The sequence below is a fragment of the Cibotium barometz genome, chromosome 66, assembly GCF_041138505.1.
Source record: "Cibotium barometz isolate CiBa-2024 chromosome 66, ASM4113850v1, whole genome shotgun sequence".
Lineage (NCBI taxonomy): Eukaryota > Viridiplantae > Streptophyta > Polypodiopsida > Cyatheales > Cibotiaceae > Cibotium > Cibotium barometz.
Genome location: NC_141111.1, coordinates 4,139,827 through 4,148,829, shown reverse-complemented (window position 1 = coordinate 4,148,829; position 9,003 = coordinate 4,139,827).

The window sequence follows — 9,003 nt, the reverse complement described above, 5'->3', positions numbered from 1 at the left end:
CCAATCTTGCTTTATGTCTCTCAATAGAACCATCAGATTTGCACTTCACTTTGTAAACCCATTTACATCCAATAACATTTTTGTCCTTTGGTAGTGCAACCAAATCCCATGTATCATTATGGACCAATGCGTCCATCTCAACATCCATTGTTTTCTCCCATACATGCTCTCCAATAGCTTCTGTATAGCATGTAGGTTCCACATGCTTCACCATAGATGTCATATATGCATAGTGCATAGCAAAATCTCGATATGTCAATCTGTCAAACTGGATATCTGACTCTCTGGGATCTCCGCAATGCATGCGGGTCACTCCGAACACCTGTCATCACTCTAGCATGTGGTGGCACATATCTATCCTGCCTAGCACCAGGTGTGCGTAAAACAGGTATGCCAAGCTCCTCATCCAAACTCTCTGAACTCGATGACTCATAACCTGTGATTCCCATTCCTTCAACCTTCTTATTTCCTTTGTCCATAGCACTACTCCCAGTGCTCACACTCTCATGCCTCAAATGTCCTGACCATGGACGTACACTGCTACTCTCAGCCTTTGCTGTTGGCCCCCAGACATAGTAGTAGAACTAGAACTTGCTTGTGGCAAGTTCACAAGCACATCAACCTCAAGTGACTCAATGACACCCTCATCTTTTGCTTTGTACCAACCAACTAGCAAGCTTATCAAACACATCTTGTGAGATGACCACTTGTCTAGTTTGTGGGTTGTAACATTTGTATGCCTTTCGATCCTATGCATATCCAACAAATACACATTTCTCTGCCTTAGGATCCAACTTCCTTCTTCTTTCATCAGGCACATGTACATAAGCTATGCATCCAAAAACTTTGAGGTGTTCAATGTCTGGCCTATAACCTGTAAGCCGCATCTCTGGCGTACTTCCATGAATGGCTAGTGTAGGTGTTTTGTTCAGTATATACACTGTAATAGCACATGCTTCTGCCCAATAATAATTTGGCATGCTCTTTTCATTGAGCATCACCCTAGCCACTTCACATATGACTCTATTCTTTCTCTTAGCCACACCATTTTGCTGAGGTGTATACCTGCAAGTCAATTGTCTTCTTATTCCATGCTTCCTCAAGAAATGCTCAAAAGCCTTTGAGGTGTATTCACCACCTCCATATGTCCTCAAACATTTAATCCAACAACCATATTGCTTTTCTGCAAAAGCTTTAAATCCATGAACTTTTCCAATACTTCACTCTTCTCTCTGAGAAAGTATATCCATGTCATCTTGCTGAAATCATCTATGAATGTCACATAGTATAAACTGCCTTTGATAGATGGGTTTTGTGCAAGGACCCCATACATCACTATGTACTATCTCAAGTGGCCTGCTACTCATGTTTCCTTCTCTAGGAAACCGCAACCTTGCCTGCTTTCCAAACTGACAGGCTTCACAAACATGCATATTCCCATCATATTTGAATCTAGGCAATCCACTGACAATGCCTCTTGCCTGCATGTTCTTCAATCTTTGTATATTGACATGTCCAATCTTCTTATGCCACATATCAATGTCCTGTACCACATTTCTGCTTTTAGAGAACATGGCTGATTTTAACTCAGGAATCCCAGCATCCAGCTTAAACAACCTGCCTTCTTTCTTGCCTTTAGCAATGACTCTACATCCATGTTTGAAGTCCTCAATGAAGCAACCATGCTCGCTTGAAACGAGCCTGTAATCCTTGTTCCACCATTTGACCAACTGAGGCCAAGCTCTTTGTGATAGAAGGCACATACAATACATCTGACATAGACTTTGTTTGACCATTGTGCATAACCAATGGTACACTACCAACATGTGTAATGGCATGCTGAGTATCATCTCCTGTTTCCACATAGCCTTTCATATCCATAGGCTTCATATGCTCAAACCATTCACCATGACAAGTCATATGGTTTGATGCTCCAGAGTCCATATACCAAGTATCATCATTCTCAGCATTTGTCACCATGGATCCAACAACATGTTTCATGGCAAACAAGTGATTTGCAGTGCCATCATTACGGCTTGATGCATAGTTTCCACCATGTTGTGCATAATTTCCACCATACTGACCACCACGTTGTGCTCTATCCCCTCTCAAATCAATCTGTTTGCGGAAACAATCTCTTGCCATATGACCAAATTTGCCACAGTAATGGCATTCCACATCTTGCATAGAATTTTGTTGGCCTTGCCAACGTCCTCTACCACAGGGGTTACCTCTGCCTCTCTGAGATGCATAACCACGACCACCTCTAGCACCATATGTGGGCTGAAAATTCTGTTGTGGTGACCTGTCCTGCCATCCACGACCATTACCACCACGGCCACGTGATGCGAATCTCCCCCTGCCTCTAAAACCTCTCTGCGAATAGAAAGCCTGATTTTTGCCATTATCATCATGGCTAGTAGATGCATCCAGAAATGAATCACTGAGTTTGATTTCCTCAACAAGTAAGAGTGAAACCAACTCATCAAAGTCTGGTAAACCTGTACTCCTTACTGAGATAGATGTATCAAAAGATTTATATTCCTTGCCAAGACCACGCAAGGTAATATCCACCAAATCATCATTAGGCATGGGGGCATTTATTGTTGCCAATGCATCTGCAAACTTCTTTATTTCTTGCACATAATCATGGATGCTTCTTTTATTCCGCTTCACATTATGTATCTGCTGTCAACTGAGACTTGCGAGCACTCGTGTCTGTATCAAACATCTTTACCAAAGTATCCCATGCATCTTTGGGATTCTCAGCATCCTGCATGTGTATGAGCATAGCATCAGAAATACATATAGACAAATATGCAACACTTTGAATGCTCTTTCTGACCATTGCTCTCATGAGCAATAACCTGCTGTGTAGGTTGTCGAGGTAGCTCAAGCTCTGGCTCAGCACCTGTAATGAGATTCCAAAATCCTTTTCCTTTCAAGAAACTTTTTATCCTGTACTTCCATGCCTGGAAGTTCTTCCTATCTAGCTTTTCACCAACAATCTACTGGGTTATCCGACATATTTGCTCAATGCGTACTCCTTCTGCACACTTCCAAATCTATAAACGAGCCTTCCTCAGCTCCACCACACTCCAATGAGTGTTCCAGATACTCCAAAGTAGCCAACAATCTTCAAATTTGATGTAGAAAATCAACCTGTATGCATCCAAAATGAACTGGCTCATGCAGTCCGAGATACCCTGCTTTGATGCACTTTCCAAGGCTCCAAATCACAATGTAGTGGTGCAATCAAGTATGCGCAACTTGCATTGACACCCAAACAACCTCAATGTTGAATATCAACACCATCTGACATGTGTACATATCAATTTTTGAAAACCCCTTTCTCTGTTTTCGGAAATACCAGAAAAATCAAAAAAACCAGTAGTAATCTAGTTTCTTCAATATTTGTCCAAATTGAGCAACCAGGCATTCATTAGCTTAGCAATAGTGTCCATCAACTCCATGTAAGAGGAATTTGTCCAATTGTTTAAGACCAAAGATTAATTGTCTGATTAAAATCACTCTGTTTCTCTGCAACCAGTGGACAGCCTGTTTAATCAGCTCATTCCCAGCTCAATTAAGCATAATTGATTAAACCAACCATGTAGCCCTCTTCTCCAATGTGTGTAGCAACCAATTGCAAAAGCAATTGTGAAATATATCAAGCAACCAAGTGGAAATCAATCTCCTCGTAGCAAAAAAGTGAAAAATCTACCCTGTTTCATTGTAGGAGCTGCGCTGCCTGCATTTGAGGAATTTGGGAGTGATTTAAGTGATAATTGAAGTTGGATATAAGTGCCCAACACACTTGGGTATGTGTGCAACCAGTCAATGGTTTGATTTTAGCCAAAAACACGCTCCAAATGCATCAAATTTTGACTCCTTTTTCTCTGTTTTGTGAGAGCTCAAAAAAACCAGAGTTTTTCACTCGTTCAAATGCATGTAAATTGCTCCAAAATCACAGTAGGGCTTGCATAGAAGTTGCCAATACATTCCTCCTTGTCAAATACATGTTTGCTTTGCCAGATTTACATGTGTTTCCACCATACATCAGTGCTTCCAAGCTTTAATGGAAAGTTTCCAAAAACCAAAAATTTGCTTTGCTTTTAGTTGCTCTAACTTGCTTTGCTTTTGCCTGAATCACCTGCAATCCGCTCAAGGATGTTTAGAAGACCTTACTCGGTAGGCCAAGCTCTCAGATCTGATAAGAATTGGTGTGCTCTAAGCTTCACAGCTTCAATGGCAAGCTTCACAGCTTCTTCTCCCTCTTCACTCACTCACTCATAAACCCTAATAAACAGCACAAGGCTCTGATACCAAGTTGAAAGAACGGTAGAGGGGAAGGAGACACACACACACACGAGTAAGTCCTAATGTATATTGCAAACCCTAACCAAAGAGAGAAGCCATCTCCTTTCTCACACAATGCATAAAGCCATAATCCATAATACACACAACACTATGAGTTGTGTCCACACACATCTAACCCTAGCTAATGTCCACACACTATGACCAGCTGGACACGCGGTCATTTATGTCTCACACATGTTTCTACCTAACATGCCAGCACATAGCATAGCTGGCTCACACACTGACATCGAGCTTGAATCTCAACAGCCCCTCTCAAGCTCATGATGTACTGCCGATGAAGATGTAGATGAGCTTGGGATATCAAGACTCTCAACACCCCACTCCTAACATACCCCAGCCACACATTTTTGGGCATGTTTAGTGCACACAAAGACTACTCTAAGCTTAGAAATAGCTTGCACTAACCTTGGTACCCACCACTGCTTGCATTGTAGTCTTTCTTCTAGTGTAGCTTGTGGTGTAGCCTCTACCCATTTTGTTAAGTCTTGTTTTTGCTACATCTAGACCTCTTTCCAAAATTGTGCTTTACACAAAAGCTATCCACGTACTAAAAAACTAAGGAATTAATCCCTACACAAGGAACACCCAAGTTGGAGTCATGGATGATGGTGCCATGTTCACCTCTTCCCCCACCCCTTTTCACTCTATTGCATAGGGAACCTAGGAACCAGCCCTTAGATCTTCCCAATATACTTAAATGTCATCACATTGGAAGCAAATGCTCCCCGTTTTGTGACAAAAGCTGTCTTTTCACGATCATCTGGGGCCATCAGGACTTGATTGTATACAGCGAAACCATCCAAGAAAGAATACATCTCAAGGTCTGCAGGTGGCATCTACCACGGAATCTATGAACAGAAGTGGGAAAGGATTTGTCTCTGTTGCAACATTGAGCTTCCAGTAATCCAAATAGACACGGAGCTTTCCATTCTCTTTCAGCACAATCACTATTGGCAACAACCATGTCACCTTTCCACCACCGGATATATGAATCCTAGTTTCAAGAGTTTATCAATTTCCTCAATTTGTTTTGCATAATTTGGATTCATTCGGTACCGCTGTTGCTTGTTTAATGGGAACAACATCCTCCTTAAGATGATGTTGATAAAATTGAGGATCAATGCCCTTCATATCTTTGTAGCTCCAAGGAAATACATCCACATATGATTTTAATAAGTTCTAGAGTTTTTCTTTCAATTCTATATCCAGCTTAGCGCTGATGCAAACTATCTTGGGGTGCTCCACGTCGCCCAGATTCATGTCTTCTAGCTCATCTGCTATGACCCGAAGGCTGTGCTTCATTGCTCTCTCATGAGTTTCTTCTACCTGGATAAGGGCTTGAACTTCCTTCGGTACACCCACATGACCTAAGGGGGTGAGAGGTCGGCTTGGCCCTCGTTGATTTAGTTCATAAGAATGACTATGTTTCCCGTGAGATAGAGTTAGGTCCCTTTGTTTGCTCATATCCTCATATTGTCAAGAGATTAAGGTGTCATTAATCGAAAATAAGAGGACTTATCTACCTATCAAAAGGTTTCCCTTGACCTAGCTAGGGCGAGGACCTTACACGTGGTATCCAAGCATGGTTTAGGTAATTGTGTGTCGTATTGTTTGATTGCTAGGCTTTCTTGATAGACTAATCTAGTTATGTCTAGATCTAGGATGGGATGGATAGACTAATCTAGTTATGTCTAGATGTAGGATGGGATGAATTACTATTCTCAATTCTTAGTGTTCTAGTACATGTTGTTGCTCCCTAAACTTTGAGTTCTGTGATGCCATGATCCACGTCATAGAAAAGATAAATTTTAATCGGAGATCGACGTAAATGAATATTCCTCGAGAAATCCATGTTTTTAAATTTGTAAACGTATATTCGTCGAAAGAAATTTTAGAAAAAGAGAAACTGAGATAGTACCTTTCGAGAAGATAATTTTAGAAAGAACCTTTCAGACCTAAACTCTGACTCAGACTATTGACCAAGACCTAATTCCTTCGTCAGTTTCAATCAATGACGATGTGCCCAGTTCAGGGAAAATGTATTCAATCACCCACCGAATCTAAAACTAAGTTAAGACTTCTGACTTTGATCTAAGGATCAAGTTAACAGAATTTGAAGAATTCTGTTTGGAATTGAAAATTGGATCTAGAAGTATTGAGATAGGGATTTACGATATACTCATGGTATTCAAACAAAAATAAAAAACTATAAACTTGCATAGAAACCCTGCCTTCTTAAAAGACTGTCTTACACCAGAATGCTGGAGGGAGCATTTGGCATATATATTTATCTAAGGGAAGTTCAGTTTTGCAACAGCTGGTGGGGAGTGTTCGAGGGACAGTTCACGCGGCAAAACCTGTCGAGGTCTTGACCAGCCTCGGTATGGTTAAAATGGTGCACTTTCGGTACAATGGACGAGGGCCGACGAAGCGGTCCCTTAGTGAAGTGCCAGGACACCTAAGGAGGATCCTGGAGGGTTCTGACCAGGTGATGCACGGGCTCGCGGTGCCGAGGACATCCATGCGTATGTCGAGGAAGATATTATATAATGGACCTATGTTTTTATAATCTATCACTGAATCTCGTTGTTGACTTGCTTGTAAGATTCCTCCCCCAACCCCCTTTTTGATGTCTAGTATCTTCCCCCGTAATCAATCCCTCTTCAGAAATATAAAGACCTTGTTTCTAACTGTTTTAACCTAGAGAGAGAAAATATTCTAGAGAGAGAATATTCAGATTATGAATATTTTTGGATAGAAAAATAACTCATCTTATTAAAATAAGTTCCCCTGAAACAGAAATTCAAAAAGAAATTTCCAATGTGCAATTGGAATTAATTAGAAATAGGTATAAAGAACCTTAGTCTAAGGGCCTAGATTTTCAGAAATCTTTAGACTATGGTCCAATTAAGGTTTCTATGGGCCAATAGCATCAATCCATGTGTAGGGAGGAGATAAATCCAAATTGTAAAAGAAGATACCCAAAAATGAGTAAATGCTCACATAAGATGAAGAGTTGAAAATGTACAAGGTTTATTAGTAAATAAACTCATATGTAAGGAAGAGGAGTTCTTTAAAGGAGGTGCATATTTCACATAAGATGAAGAGTTGAAAATGTACAAGGTTTATTAGTAAATAAACTCATATGTAAGGAAGAGGAGTTCTTTAAAGGAGGTGCATATTTCACATAAGATGAAGAGTTGAAAATGTACAAGGTTTATTAGTAAATAAACACATATGTAAGGAAGGGGAGTTCTTTAAAGGAGGTGCATATTTCACATAAGATGAAGAGTTGAAAATGTACAAGGCTTATTAGTAAAAAAACTATGACACATATGTAAGGAAGAGGAGTTCTTTAAAGGAGGTGCATATTTCACATAAGATGAAGAGTTGAAAATGTACAAGGTTTATTAGTAAAAAACTATGAGCAATACAATTTTGACACATATGTAAGGAAGGGGAATTCTTTAAAGGAGGTGCATATTTCACATGCTTGAATGAGTTTTAAACTCATAAAAATTGAGATATTTTATCTCTCCTCTCTCCTCATTCAAGTCTAGCCCCAAAAAGTTAGCTTAACTGACCTTAAAATGGTCAAAAAGTGACCAAACCGACTTGGAAAATTCTAGAATCAGTTTGTTTGGTTAGGAGCTCAAATTTTCCTATAAATAGAAGCCTTCCCTTGTTGAAAAAAAAACATAGTCTCTTATGCTTTGTTACTCTACTCCACCTAAGCCAAAATATATAGTCTCTTATGCTTTGTTACTCTACTCCACCTAAGCCAAAATATATAGTCTCTTATGCTTTGTTACTCTACTCCACCTAAGCCAAAATATATAGTCTCTTATGCTTTGTTACTCTACTCCACCTAAGCTAAAATATATAGTGTCTTATGCCTTGTTACTCTACTCTACCTAAGCCAAGAACTGTGAATTCTTTAATAATTCACTAGTTTTGATACCTCTCTCTTTCTTCAATCTCCATTAGTGGCTCCATCAACATACTAAACCAATTGATTGGTTGGGGGCCTCTACCGTGAATAAAGAATCAAGCAAATCATAAGGTAAGTATATTGAATTTCGATCTTTTCTATGATTTCTCAATGATTCTCTCTTCTCAACCCCTCTCAAGCTTGAGAAGTTTAATTGGTATGGTTTTTTTTAAATGCTAATGAAGTTAATTGGTGAATAGTAGTGAAGAGGTACATAATTTAATAAATGCTATAGAAGTTAATTTCCACTTATATTTAAATTCTAATGGTTTTTATAATTTCTCTCTCTCATTCAAGAAATGGTCATACTCATGACCCATTCTCAATCCAAATGAAGCTTTTCATAAAGCTTTTCCTTAATCCAAGATTAAGCTATTCTTGAGGCCAAATTAATGGCTTTTTGCTATGCTTTTAGTTTATGCACATTGATGATTCAATCCATTATGGATTGATGACCCAATTAGAGACCATTCTAATTGTTTTCTTAATGAACCAATTAGAGACCATTATGGATTGATGATCCAATTAGAGACCATTCTAATTGTTTTCTTAATGATCTAATTAGAGACCATTATGGATTGATGACCCAATTAGAGACCATTCTAATTGTTTTCTTAATGATCCAATTAGAG